This window comes from Pteropus medius, unplaced genomic scaffold (genome assembly GCF_902729225.1).
Source record: "Pteropus medius unplaced genomic scaffold, Ma_sr-lr_union100, whole genome shotgun sequence".
In the NCBI taxonomy this organism is placed as follows: domain Eukaryota; kingdom Metazoa; phylum Chordata; class Mammalia; order Chiroptera; family Pteropodidae; genus Pteropus; species Pteropus medius.
Window position 1 is genome coordinate 5,606,549 of NW_024340696.1, and position 11,543 is coordinate 5,618,091.

At 35.9% G+C, this 11,543-nt stretch overlaps 1 protein-coding gene across 1 annotated transcript in view; it reads left to right on the forward strand.

Moving 5' to 3' along the window:
- Positions 1 to 3,384: 3,384 nt before the first annotated feature.
- BBOX1 (gamma-butyrobetaine hydroxylase 1) overlaps positions 3,385 to 11,543 on the forward strand; it is a 62,485-nt gene continuing 54,326 nt past the window's right edge. The window contains exon 1 of the mRNA XM_039866017.1: positions 3,385 to 4,329. The gene's annotated coding sequence lies outside the window, so the exon portion shown is untranslated. The remainder of the gene's footprint in view (positions 4,330 to 11,543) is intronic.

Genomic DNA, 11,543 nt, shown 5'->3' on the forward strand with positions numbered 1-11,543 from the left:
AGTATCCCTGTCATAAGCGGTGCATAACTGTATTTAAAATTATAAACAGTGGTGTGCTGGATTCAGCTGTTATGGGCTCAGGGGAGCCAACTGTATGTATCTCTTCCCAAATTCGCATCCATTAATGTATTAGGAACTTGAAATCAGATGTGGCAGGAGCACCGACACCATGGCAGGTGGCAAGTACCACAAATTGGGTCCTTGTGGTTGTTTGTTTCAGAGAGCCTTTTGTTAAACAACTACCAGCCAGACACCACTGCTTACAACAATCAAACTTTTGGACAAAGTATGCTCTATCCCCCCTTGAAAAATATACATTCACAATATCCTAGAAGACCAAGTTTAAATTTAGAATTCCCATATTCTTTGTTGTTCCACACAAAAATTTGGTAGGGAAAGGAGAACCAGTCCCTCAACTCTCACCCTTAGCCTGCAGCCTGAGGCCACAGCTCTCTCCATTTGTCATCACATTTCAAGTTTCATCTTACAGTGGAAAGATCATGTGGGCGGGCACTCCAGAACACACATCTAAGCTTCATTTATCTATATACGACACACACATATAGAGCTGCCAGTGGACCACCACTTGGGGCTAGGATGGACAGACCAGAGGTGCAGTACAGCCTCAGTGGCCGGGAGGAAGAAAAGATAAGACTCACACAGATTCTGGAAGCAGATACAAGTCTTCGAAGGTCTGAAATTTCAGGGTCTGGCTTGCAGAGTGTTATCTAGAATGGAGGGATGGTGCAGGCTCTGGGTGGGTCCCCTGGTCCCATAGGTAAATCATTATGAGAAAAGGTACAGATGGAAATGGGCCAGAGTAGAGCCCCCTAAAACACAGGGCACAAAGTAGAGACCCATCTTCCCTGTTCTAAGAATGAGACTAAAGACAGAATTCTGAAAGTTCTCATGACAGTCATGTTTCCACTAAGAGTAGTTTAAATGTTAAATATTTAAGACAAATTGTTTTCAAGATCAAATTGGATTATTATCATCCCCCTTTCGACCCAAATAAAATAATATTAATAATTATCATTTATTGACAGCTTATTTACTCAGAAGTTACTAAGTTCTTGGAGACCGAATGACTAAAAATGCAGAGCTTGGTTACTGATTTTCGTTAGCAAAATGATTACTAATATTTATTATCATGATAGTTTTTATTAGAAAGACTCAGAATAGCCTCTTACTCAATGCAAGTGTTCCTTCTATCTATCCAGCTGAATCCTTTTTCAGATTCTGGACTGGGCTTGTTCCTTGCTCATGGGTCCTGTCACCATGGGTAATAAAAGCACTTTCATTATTTCCTGAGAATGAAAAACACATGGGCACAGAGAGCTGGTTGTTCGATGCTTACCAGCATACCACTGAGTTACACATGTGTGTAGTAAATACTTCAGTATGGGTCAGAAAAATTGTTAACAGTAATTACCTTTAGGAAAAGGAATTTAAAAGGTTTTTTTTTTAAAAAAAAAAAGACATACTCGTCATTTAATATCTTTCTATAATTTTCTCAATAATATGAGGGCAGTGGGATTATGGGCTATTTTGATTTTGTTCTTTACATAGAAATACATAAAAATTATAGTATCATTAAAAGACTTGTTTTGTGTTTAAACCTTTAGAAAATTACCAAAATTGAATTTTAAAAAAATGCTACTACCAACCGTATGGGAAATATCCTTGGCAAATCCTACTATTTTTCCTTCTTTAAAATAGGAAATGGTAGAAGCAGCATAGGTACTAGATTTCACTGAAACTAAGTAGTTCTGCCATCTATATCTTCTTATGCCCAGGACAGGTCCCTATGCACCATAATATGCTAAGAATAATGCAATATAAGTCTACTTCCACTAGAATCACCAGGCTCCAGTGGCTTTATCCTCTGGAAACATCACTCATCATTAAATCTCCAAGTGATGGGTGGACCTAGAGGATATCACGTTCAGTGAAATAAGTCAGACAGAGAAAGACATACACCATATGATTTCACTTATATGTGGAATCTAAAAAATGAAACAAATAAAGCAAAACAGAAACAAACTCATAGATACAGAGAACAAACTGATGAGTGCCAGATGGGAAAGGGATGGAGGGATGAGCAAAATAGGTAAGGAGGATTATTAAGAGGTGTACCTGCCAGTTATAAAATTAGTACCAGGATGTAATGTACAGCATGGGAAATATAGTCAATAATAATATCATGATGACTGGGTATGGTGACAGGTGGTTACTAGATTTATCATGGTGATCACTTCATGAAGTATATAAATGTTTAATTATTAAGCTGTACACCTGAAACTAATATAATATTATATGTCATATAATTAAAAAATAAATCTTTAAAAGAATCTCTGAATGAGATCATGTTCAATCTCATCAAATCCCACTGTTCAGACAATTCTGAAGAAGTCTTTCAAGTAATCCAGAGAGAGCATCTTTCATTCGTGCATGCTCACTAATATGAGGGCAACACATTTCTGTTTAAAATGAACACTAAGTTTTCATGAGTTTCTAATGTCTAATGCATTGGTTACACTTAAGTTCAATTAGCTATACTTAACATGGACATAATTTTAAGAATAAACTTTTCTTAAATCTGAAAATAAATTAATTAATTTAATTAATTAATTAATTAAAAGGAACACATGGGCAAGGTTTCAACATTTCTTGCTCTGGTACCAAAGCTACATCCTGCACTTTTTGTGATCTTCTGTAGTTGATGAACCTCTATAGTCTCATTTTCTCCTACCTGAAATCTAGAATATTAATATTGTTTGCTACTTCCAGGATAGTACACTGAGAGGCCATATGTGAAAGCAAGCTGAAGACTGTGAAGGGTTAACATATAACTCAGGGAAATGTCTTTTTTTCTTTTTAATCTTAAAGAGGCTTTTCACAGTGGAGAGTAGGATTTGTTTGCTTGTCTACTGTTTGTTTTCAATGTGGGAATTAATTGTGTGCTGGTTTTTAAACTTTATGTGCTGGTTTTTAAACTTTGACAGGTTTGTTCGTTATTTGTTGTTTTTGTTTTGTTTTGTTTTACTCTAGATTTAGAAACCATGAACATACAATACATTTTTCAACAACTTTCTTAAAGCTGGAACCAGAATTTAAGTCAATTTATTCCAGTAATTGCTACTAAGCACCAAGTGTGAAATAAAAATTAGTTGAGCATATTTCTATTATGGAATCTGAATTTTTAAAATATAATTAACTGACTGCTTCTGGCATTTCTGTAAACTCAATTCCTGTGGATTTAAAAGGCTGGCATTGTTTATGAGGGCACCTCACAGAAACACACTCTCCTCCCCTACGTAGGAAACAAAATCTGCTGTTATTGTCACTGGACGCTGGGTGTCAGTAATTTGACCTGGACTTGGAGGAAGGAAGGATGAAGATGGAGGAGTGGACTACGGGAAGGGACACAGTTTACATTTTGATGTGAAGGAGCCAACAAGGCATCGCTGAGAGAAGGATGCTGCAGTTCTGAAAGAGGATGCTGTCCTGGGCAACAAATCATAGATCAGGCCACGGGAGAATTGAGCTTCATTTTCTCTCTATGGCTAGCTCTTTTGTTCCTGCCTATCTGAGTGCCACAGCTGTGAGTGTCCTTCAGGCAAGAAGCAACAAGTTGCAGTCTGAGGCTCCTTGGGAATCCTGGGAAGAGTGGTGGTGTGGGAGGAAGACAAAGGGCTCATGTTCCTCTTTCCTGGACTTTCATTGCCACCTGAAGACTTTCTTTTAATGGAATCTGAACTAAGACTTGAGGCTTGTGCACCAGCCCTCCCCCTACACTGGGAGCTTCTCATCTGAATGCCTGGCAGCCAGGCTCTGGGTCTCTGGCATGCTGCCCACTCTGGCCTTTCACTTTTGTTGCCCTAAGGGCTGTGTGTTGTGAGTCAAGTCACTGGGCAACCAGGTGCCTTCAGAAAAGTCTCATGCTCTCTGGCAGCTACTATTTGTTCCAGCCAAAGCTGCAGAGAAAGGAGGGCATCGTGCTCAAGGGGACCCATCAACGCCTTCCCACCAGCTCCTGACAACTAATCAAGCTTCTTCTAAAAAGGCTCACATGGAAAATTCTATGAACAAGTAGATACCACTTCACCTCTTGCTCAGGTGAGAGCTGGTAGCTCCTCCCTGTCAAATGTGTATCTCAATGCCTTTTCTCCAAGTGAGTTTTGCAATAAAAGAGCTGTCACTGTGAACAAGTGAGACAGGAGTGAAAGAGCTCCTTCACTTGCTTCTGTTGCTGCTGTTGGCTCAGGGACAGGAGACAAGACAGGTGAGACCTGCTCATCCTTCTACCAGGAAAGATTCTTAATTAAGGTAAGGCTCTTCACTGAGTCCTGGGGTTTTGTGTTTTCAGGCACTTGCAGTAGTTAAAGAATTTTTTTCCTTTCTATCTGCTTCCTCTCTAGGCCATAAAAGCTCTTTTCTTTTCTTTTTTTAAATTTTAAATCTCCAAGCTCCTTTCAGTAGTTGCTACACCTTCAGATTGGGACATCCTTCCTCGTTTGCAAACCTCAGCTGTGTCTGGGGGCAGGGCCGCAGTGGAGTTGCCAGGAGCAGAAAGAAAGGCTTCCAGGTAATAACACTACATCAGACATAAGGAAACCCGGGCAGATCAATCTGGGATGTGACAGGAACCAGGAGGCTCCCTCCCCAAAGGACATTTAGGATCAAAGCTGACGTTTTCTTTCTTTGGTGTATTTTGTGCAGTTTGGCGCCTAAAGCACATCTGAGAACAGGTATGATTGAGCTCAACCTTCCTTATTTCAAGAGCTTGTGGATTCAGGTCTATGCACTGGGGGTGGGGGATCATCCAGTTAGAAATCTAGTCACATGGATCTCATAGCCACGCGGGTTGTGAGGGGGATGGTCCAACGGGCATTTGGAACAGACTTGACTTTGGAATGCAGTGGATCTGATTGCTTCTTGGCAGCTTCTCCTTCCCAATTATGTTTGGCTTAGTCTAGTAGTCAAATTACTTTGCAAGCCCTAAGCTGGTCCAGAAAGCATACAGAGGGGGACAGAGAGAATCCTGTCTATAAAACAGACTGGGTGATAGGGGAGAAAGGGTTCTGGCTGGAAATGTTCACTGAATAATCCACAACCCAGCCCAAAGAAAGAGGTGATTGCATATTAGACCTTGGCCATTAGTTACACCTCAAAAATCTGGTTATAACATTTGTTTTTAGAATACTGGTCAGTAAAGTCCATTGTGTACTCTTTCAATTGTTTCGCTCCCTGAATGTAGCATAAGAAGAAAAATGACAAGTATTTTGAATTGATTTTATTAAAAACATAAAATTTCTCATAATGAATATATATGTTCTAGTTCAAAGATTGAGAAATTTCCTTACAATCTAGCACCAGTACTCTGAATTGCATCAGTAAACAAACACCTCAATTATTTGAGTTCTAATCTGAATGTGGCAATTCCACCAGAGTAAAGCTAAAGTTTCCCTTTCTGTAATTTGGGAAGAAAGTGTTTGCACAAAATTAGATACTTTAAACAGGATAACAGGAAGAATGGTGAGCTTACTCAAGAGAATGAACTGGTTCTTCTAATGGTTTTATAGAATTTATTATTCATATGAGAATATATTCATGAATTATTACATGGCTCAATCACTTATTAAATCAAATTTAAAAAAAAACAACAACAATCTCTAAGTTAAAGGGCCTTATGTAGCAAATGTTGTGTATGTCTGTATTCAAGCACTATTAAAGTTCAGACACTACATATACAGTCTGGTCAAACCTACCAAGTGAAAATTAATTGAGTTTTATGATTTAAAGGTTGACATATAAAAGAATAGTAATATTTTTAAACCTTACTGATGTAATATCTGGGAAACAACTTTCTGTCCTCACCTTGTAACGATGAAACGTCAGATAGTGAGGTCAACTAACAACCAACAATCTTGAGACTGAGCTACTATTTTAATAGTACATTTTTGGTCAATTGAAATTATTGCCTGGAAAATTATTCAGCCATAGATTCTCCATGATGTAGCTCCATGCAGTAGTCAAGAATTCCTATTTCCTCCTGCTTTCAAGTCAGTTACTTCACCTCTCCAAGCTCAAGATCACCTATAAAATGGAAGTGATGACACCAATCTCAGGGGGTTGTCAGGAAGATTAAATAAAGTTAACACAACAGAAAGCATTAGCAGAGTGGCTAGAACATATAAAGTGCTCAATAAATGGTTTTATAGATATGCCTTATATACATACACCCAGACAATATGCATGTTTCTTACATTTTGATCATTTTCTGATCCTACCACTTAGAAGCAGGAGGTCAAAAACATTAGAGGATTCTGCTATATCATAGCAGGTCTGATGACCAACCTAAGGAAAGGAAGATGGAATTTAACTGACTTTGGTAACATGAGTCCACTCTATTCTTCTCATCCAAATAAAAACAGACAAACAAACAAAAAAAACAATTCAGAAATGATAACTGTTTATTTTGGGTGGTGAGTAATCTGGTAGATGAATCAGCCTTCTCAGTATATTAGTCTCCATCAATTTTAATTTTATGTATAGTCACTATGAAGTTTCTATATCAACTTCCTGAGAATCCCATCCGAAACCTATGATTCAAATTACTTGTCATTAGCTTTAGAGAAATTTTTTGCGCTCTCTTTTATTATAATTAGAAAATCTTCACTTTATATGTGTATACTGTACTGATAAACCTAGGTTTGAGGTTGCCTCTCCCACTAACAAGCAGTGTGGGCTTAGACAAATCACACCGAACGTCTCTGAGCTTCCATTTTCCTTGCACTGAACCTAGTGATATCGCAGGTTGTTTCTTTATGGTTCTAGAGTTCTAGTTCTAAGTTCCTTTTATTTTGACTTTCAGAGATACTTTCTTGATTTTTCAAACAGTGCTGGAGAAACCAGCTAACAAAATTTTAATTTATCAAATTTTTTAAAAGATTAAAGAAAGACAAAACCACACCAATCGCTGAAGTAAGATAATCACTAAAACAAATAATCTACTTATACAAAACAGGAATTCAAGCAACCATACCTCCTCTGAGAAAACAAGTGGTATGCTGGGAGACACAACCAGCCACAATACACAAGCCACACACACATACACACACACACACACACACAACACAATACACACACAGATGGGATGATGAAAGAAAACTATCCCATCAGATAGAGTCACCCTTAACTAGTTTGTTTTTCTTTGAAAAGGACAGAAATTAGTTCTAATTCTTCTATCAAAAAAACCAATGTAATATTTTAAACTACATGATAATTCTGGAATAATAGAAGAAGCCAAATGATTCAAGTATAAAAAAAAATAAACTGAATGTTCCACCAAAGCAAAGAGGTCCCACTAATACATGATGCTATATATATTTTTTTTCTTTTTTTTCTCCTTTTCCAGAAGCATTATCAAATAAATCGAAATACGATACTTAAATATAGGAAGTTCAATTTTTTTTGAACAGTTGAGCGTGAGACTAAATTAGAAATCAGATTTCAAACAAATTGCAACTCATGCAAGGCTTTCCATAGATTATTTAGAAAGAGCTCAAATACTGGATGGATCCTTACTTTTTTTCTTTTTTTTAATTTTCTTTCATCATATATCTCCAAGAAAGTTAAAGAGGAAAGTTTTCCTCACATTTCTTCATGCTTTGTTTTGGATAATACATCTGTCTAAAGTGCGCCGATGAGAAAGCGATTGCCAGAAGAGTCCCACCAAATTCTTCATAAGATACTCAAACAATCTAACTTCAGCAATGACCTATGTTCACTTCAATACACAACACTAGGGTAATCAGCCACAGTCCTGATTACTATATATCTCTTTGAACTGCATCTCTCCTCAGATATCCATTTCCACAGTGGTTGTGGAAAGAGCTTGGGGTTTAAAGATTATTATTGAAAATGAGTTGATTTTAGAATATACACCAATACACATGAAACTTTGATGATAAAAATAAATGAGAATTTTTTTTCTTGATTGTCTTATTCACTAGAAGAACTTAAGATGGCTTCTACTATCATCTCTATGGTAATATCCCTAACCTCTTTCTTCTGCTGCTTATTTGGATAATTGCAGATTTTTCATTAGGTTGTAATGAAGATTCAATGAGTTATTGTACATGAAGTACTTAAAACAATGACTGACATGAAGAAGGCATTCAGTAAATGTAAACTGTTACTTTTACTATTATTACTATTATTGTAACCTTACCATCAATATAATTAAAATAAATATTCTTATTTTAGAACCAAATTAGTTGTACTAGCATAAGATCCCATAAGCAGTTACCACTATTCTTTAAAACTCTCAAGGTAAAAAAATAATAATAATAATAAAGCAAAAATGAAAAATCTTCTAGATATTCACTACCTTCATAGAAGGTACTAATTTTTCTGGTTTTTTTTTTTGTACTGGAAATATTACATCTATGGTATCTTATATAATTTAGATCCCAATACTTTGAAAGACACTTCTAAACTGGAATACATCCTGAAAGGTACAGAATCCAGATATCATGTCTTATGAAAAATCATATGAAAAATTGAGTAAATTTAGAGGAGAGGATAAAGGGGACACATGATTATAGTCTACTTTAAATAAAGGACTATTATTGTGGGATAAATACATCCTACAGTCTTTTGAAAAATCAGGCCAGGACCAATTTGTAAAATGTATTTTCTTTCAAGATGATAGTAATAACCAGTATTTATTGGGCAGCACCAAGCACTGTGCTAAATGCTTTATATACATCATGTCATGTAATCCTCAATCACTGTGCTGAACTGCTTCTCTAAGGGAAAGAAGTCACAGACCGTGTGCCCACTCTATGCCAGGTGTTGAGTGTATCATTATATCAGTTTCCTTCTTAAACAATTTTACTTGTAAATGTCATATGTGACCAACATAAATAGTCAAACAACCCAAAGTTATATAATGTGAAACGAAAACAAGACAAAACCTCTTTCTCCATATTAACCTATGTGACAATTTGTACTCTTCCATAATTAAAAAAGTAATTATATCTGAAGCAATATAAACATAATATCTGAACATTGTAAATTTTTATTTAATAGCTTAATAAAAATGTAAAATGTATTTACAAAAGTAGATATGTTCTCCGCATAAAAAAGATAAGCTTGAAAGCTATATATGTTTATTCTGTCTATGTTGATATTTTGAGATATCTTTTGCCTTTGATTCTTGACAAGTAATTTTAGCAAGTGAATAATCCATCAGTTTATAAATAAAGCAGATTAAATACGTAAAAGAATAACAAGATAAACAAAATAGAATATATGTGTATAATTTCTCCTGCTTCTATTTTGCCTCTGGGTTCTCCATCATCCCCATTGACATTTTTTGCTGTGAAACCAGAATCTTCTCTATCTCTCTGTCTGCTTGCCACCCACTGAAAAAGCATAGCCTTGTGGAAAGAAGAAAACTTGGTATATTTGCCTGCCTGGTAAACATATCCACATTTACAAATGGGTATCCATGTGAAAAACTGTGTTATGTATTGCATTTCTTGATCATCTTTAATAGATTATAGTAATTGCTCTTTTTAAGCAAGCTCATAGAAGAATTTGTTTCTTATAAAAGCATGAAACAAAGTCGTTCTCTATAAAATGACTTTTAATAAAAGAGCCAAAGAAAACAAAAATTTATGAGGACATAAACTGAGGAGCAATTTCAAATATAACTTTGCAGCATTTCACATCTATCCTCCTCCCTTTTCATTCTACACTTTCATTCCCACTGTTTTCATTTATTCTTAATCTGAATTACTATGAAATGCTTCAAACAATTTCTCTAATTCTAGTCCTTTTACCTGCTTCCAATACACCATAACTGTCAATATTATCCCCCTTGTCAATATCCTGTCTGAAAAAATATTTTAAATTTTCCATTTATAACAGAACAAAGCCCAAACACTTTTGGGCATGATCTGGTAATGATACACCTTTTAATTTCTTTTAACCTGTTCTCTCTCATAGCCTTTTGCTCCAAGTAGTTTCTATTGTTCAAACTCCATACTTCTAAATTGTAGTTCCTTGGCTCACTCTGCCCCCTCTCCTTGGAATGACCTTTCACAGATATTTCTCTTGTGATCCAACCTATCTGTATCCAGAAAAGCTGGCAAATAGAAGTTTACTCCTAAGTAAGGAATTTATTTTTCTTGTGTAAAAACAAGTCCAGACATGACTGTCCAGTACCGGTAATATGATTTCACAGAACCATGGGGAGCCCGGGCTTTTTAGATTTTTGTCTTCTGCCTTTTGCCTCATGTTCGCGAAATAACTGCTTCAACACCAATACCACATCTACATTCCAGGCAGGAAAAATCGAAAAGAGAAAACATCATAGGGTAGCTAACTCTATCTCCTTTGTAAAAAGTTCTCCATCCAGTGACTTCCAAATATATTTGATTGGCTAATAGTATATCACACACTAATCTTAGCTACAAGGGAAGTGGTGAAATATAGCTGATTACTAGTCACATGCTTGCTTGAAGAAATCAATGTTGTATTAGTGAGGAAGGAAAATAAGATGAAATCAATATGTATTCAGCAGCATTAGTCATAAATCCTTTAAGACTTACTCAAATAGCCATCTTCTCTAAAGAAGTGTCCTGGAGCCTCTCAGACAACTATCAATGCCATTTGTACCTAGCTTTACTTTTGTTTACTTTCATAATTATCTCACTTTTCCTTATGGTCTGGAAATTCATGGTGTTCTTTGTACCCTCTAGTACAGCAGGCACAAAGAAGATACCTAGTATATATTTGAATGATAAGTTTAACTTTATATGTGATAAGAAAAAAGAGAACCATTTTCTATATTTAAGTATTGTTATAGTCCACTGTAGTAAAAGCATGACTTAGATAACTTGATCAAGGATGGGCAAACTACAGTCTGTGGGCCAAATATGGTCTACAATCTGTTTTTCTATAGCCCATGAGGTTGTATAAGAATGTACACATTCTTATAGTGTTTGAAAAAATAAAACAAGAATATGCAATAGCCTGAAATATGTCCTATTTGCCCTTTTACCAAAAAATATTTGCCAATTCCTGACTTAGATAAAAATTTACTACAGTTCTCCATTTTGTCCTGTGTGTCATGTGTTATTTTTTAAAAATGGTTATATTATCCCATACTTACTGGAATCCTCACTGTCCTTTGAAACCACTTATATGAGAAAAACTACTAGCATCTCCTTCTATCAGGAAACTAAACTCCCTACCCATTCCACAGAGAATCTGATATTTGGATTTCTCGAGGGCCCCTTACTCAAATCTGTGAGCTAAATGCCCAGGTTTGAACTCAATTTTATTTTTAATGATATTTTTAGGTAATAGTGCTCATCTATTGCTATATACATTATTAAGAAAAAAGAGGTGGGAGTTCCCAAGTAGGAATAAGCTTGAAGCCCAATGAATGGTGTTTTCTCTTCATTATTGGATAACTTTAGAGTGATTAGCTAAATGGAGAAAACAGTCTTTTTTTTTTTTTTTTT